This window comes from Citrus sinensis, chromosome 6, assembly GCF_022201045.2.
Source record: "Citrus sinensis cultivar Valencia sweet orange chromosome 6, DVS_A1.0, whole genome shotgun sequence".
Lineage (NCBI taxonomy): Eukaryota > Viridiplantae > Streptophyta > Magnoliopsida > Sapindales > Rutaceae > Citrus > Citrus sinensis.
In genome coordinates, this window is record NC_068561.1 from 541314 (window position 1) to 544981 (window position 3668).

At 32.8% G+C, this 3668-nt stretch overlaps 1 long non-coding RNA gene and 1 other non-coding gene across 2 annotated transcripts; both read left to right on the plus strand.

Moving 5' to 3' along the window:
• Positions 1 to 1925: 1925 nt before the first annotated feature.
• LOC102621574 (uncharacterized) lies at positions 1926 to 3070 on the plus strand. The gene is made up of 2 exons (XR_003065819.2): positions 1926 to 2053; positions 2494 to 3070. It is a non-coding gene; the product is annotated as an uncharacterized LOC102621574 (long non-coding RNA).
• On the plus strand, positions 2016 to 2188 carry MIR482D (microRNA MIR482d). Its single transcript, NR_161540.1, has one exon. It is a non-coding gene; the product is annotated as a microRNA MIR482d (primary transcript).
• Positions 3071 to 3668: the final 598 nt, after the last annotated feature.

Sequence of the window (3668 nt, forward strand, 5' to 3'; positions counted from 1 at the left end):
ATAAATTTTTTGAAGATCACCGGTGTCTGACATCTTTTCAAGCTGGCAACAACACTGTGCCTTGAATAATATAAAGTTGAAGAAGTGATATTTTAAGTTTTGATAGGTACGGGTGCAATAATTGTATTAAAGATAAATCTTAAAAGCCTCTTTCAGGTTAAATGCCGACTGGGACTTGAGATAGATGCTCGTAGATGGACTAAAGGATCTAAGAGTGGGCTAAGAAATTAAAGAAATGATGAAAGAGTTTGCATATTCCAATAAGACCTTGACTCTCAAACCAAAACCTAAGGCCAGCTAATGGTTACGGACTGCCTGGCTCAGCAGTAAATTTAAAACAAGACTTAAAAATGATATAACACAATTTTGTTAAATCATTGCATTCTACGTGAGTGAAGAAAGTTATATTATCGTGCCATCAGCCTCTTTGTGTGCTCACTAGGGATAATAGGAAAGCCCACCGGCGAACTAAAGCCTGACCTGAGCGTGTATTCAAGCATAGAGTTAAAAATATATTCAAATCAATGAAAAGACTTCACCTATTTGATAATTAGTTTGCACTACTCTATCAAAGATGATTTAAGCATCTTGCAAAAATATATTAAAATGAGTTTCAATGATACATCTTGGCGTCTGATATAGTGTTGGGGCTTTTAATTTCATCATGACAAATTAGATGGCCAGTGTGAGACATTATAAAATTTTTCAGATTACATTTTTTTTTTCAGATTTGATTATCTCTAAAAACTATTATTTTTTTTTCTTCCAATGCCTCTTCCTCTATTTGTTAATTTCTCATTTACGATGATGAAATCATTTCTATAAATTAAATGTGTGCTTTTAATATCAATTATTTCTTATGAATTTAATTTTAATCAATCAAATTCTCTCATAGCGCTGAAATCACCCTAAAAAAATAATTTATTTTGTTCATTCTAAGTTCAATTTGTAAGTTCAAAGAAATTATTATTCAAATAATAATAAAAAAGTTAAAAACATATTTTATAGAGATCATTTAAATAAATAAAACATTACTCATTTTTATTCTCTGATTCTCATTTCCATTACTCCATAAAAAAATTGGTTTACAAAATGAAACTAAACACACCTTTATATATCTTCCCTAGCAAAGGACTGCCTAGCCCACAAAAATAAAAAAATTTGCATAGATTAATAAGTATTAAGTAGTTATTGTAATACTTTTCTTGAAGCTTGATCTTATTTTTGTTTTGTGAAACTTGAGGAGACCCCACTAAGTTGAATTGTTGTCTCCAGCTTTGATAATGATAGACATTTTAAATGTGATTTCATATTCCTTAAATGGATGACCAATTTTTACTTTCACATGTTTCAAGCTAATTGTTACACCACATGACCATCTACATGATAAATGCTGTGGGAGAGAAATTCTAGAATAACACTTAGGTGGCTAGCATTATTCTTTATATTATTATAGTGAAAACATCGGTGATCACTGACGGAATTGGTGAGTACGATCATACATTTTGGGCTGCGAAGTATTTTTTAATTGTGGGCCAATCCCAGATAAAGTTGGGCCAATTTCTCCGAATCTATGCCCAAGGACATCTGACTTTGTTCAAGACATGAATAGACTTTTCAACTTGATTAGTTGAATCCATTAGTGAGGATACCATCGGATTCTCTTAACAAGTGGTGGGGCAATACGTCATCAATATGCATGGCACAAAGTCAATCAAAATGTCCTTTCACTCAAGACTTTAAGAAAAAGAAAATTCTAAAAGAGTGACACTTGGACATATCTTATGCCAGAAGCTAATTCCAATAAAGAAACCTTACCAACCAAAAGCCAAAATGAGCGGACAAGATTGAACCAACTTTAATAAAGTTTTGATCTTAGGTAACCAGAGTCGTCAACTAGGGTTTCAAAGAATCATGCATCAAACTTCAAAGCACTATATATACTAACATAACGAACAAGAGTTGGAGCATCACAATGAGCTTAAAATTGGGTAGCCGCAAATAGGGAGTAATGGAGAGGGAGTTGAAGGATATTGGGAAGGTTTTGGTATGGGTGAGTAGGGAAGATAATTTAACTAAGTAATAATAATATCACTTTTTTCATTATTACTATTTACTTAAGGAATTTGTATATCTTCCCTACTCCACCCATGCCATAGGTTTCCCATTATTCCTCCCTCTCCTTATCTCACCTCTGTTCCAAGAAGTATACTCTATATGGGTTGCTTATAATTTCATTGCCTTTGTGTTTAATTGTCTATTTTATGCTAATCATATATTTGTCTATTTGTTAATAAGGAAACATGCTTGTCTAATAAGCTTTCATACACACACACACACACACACACTAATATTTCATATATTGACACATGATTTTTCCCTCACATCCACGTTACGCACACATTTTTGTTTAAAACTTTTAACTGCGTTATTTTGATTGTACCTTTATGTATGTGTCTCATGGGATTGCCAATTAATGTTGTAGCCTTGCAGGTTTTGCTTGCTGGTTCTTTGTCCACATAAACGAACCAAAAGAAGAGAAAGAAAAAGGCTTAATTTAGCTACTAATTGGAATTTGAAGCAGAGAGTTCAGATATCAGGGTCCTGTTCCTTATAACCCACAAAATATGGTTATAAATTTATGTAGTTCAGTAAGTGTATATGTAGGATCCAACTTATGCTCTCTTAGGTTTGAGAGCACGGGTTTTACCAATTGGCTCATAGTCCATTGGTAACATTTATGTTCTCATCAAACTTGAAAATATGTGTTGGAGTCTTTATTAAGATTCATATTCTCCTCTCAATTTAATTGAATAAAGAGTAGACGGTTGAGTTGTACAACAATAGACTGGATTGTAATATACATGCGAAAACAAAAGAAGGTATAGAGAGAGTTGTAACATAGGCATTTGTTGAAACCCAGCTTGTGCGTTTCAATCAACTTTATTTGGTTAGGCAGATTCATGAGCTCTGTATGAGCTTTGTATGTACATGTACAGAAACTCGATTGATTCACATGAACAGAAATCAAATCAATAAATACATAACCAATAATTTTTTCCCCGTGTTCCATCGCAACAGTATCTGATAATATAGGAACATTTAAAAGAAATGACAGGACACATGTTACAAACTCACGGGGTAAAAGATTCAATAAAAATGACGAAAATAAAAGCTGGAAAAGAATCAGAAGATTTGCATTAATCATGTTTGGCATTGGCCCAGCACCCTGCAAGTGGAAAATCTTTGATGTGAAGGGATGTAAGTGTGTGTATAGATGCTTATTAAGGGCTGACATCATGCTGAAATAAAATAAGTCACAGTAAATTTGTACATGATTTTTTTTTTTAAATTGCACACCCATCAAGTGTGCCATAATTGTACAAGTGAGGCAATTTTATAACATTATAATAATGGGGAATAGAGTTCCAACTTCGAATATCTTGTATCTTCTCAAAAAATATTAACTTTTAAAAATTTTATTTTTGCCTACATTCTCCACTAAGGCCAAAAGCATCTAATTAAACAAGTCCTTGGAAAAGCAGCTTGATAGTATCACGATTCCACTTTATTTCATTGGAATGCAAAGTGACAGCTTAGCAAAAATGTACTCTAATAGGGAAGACACAATCAGCGTTAATTAATTGCTTCAAAGTTAATTAAAGCAC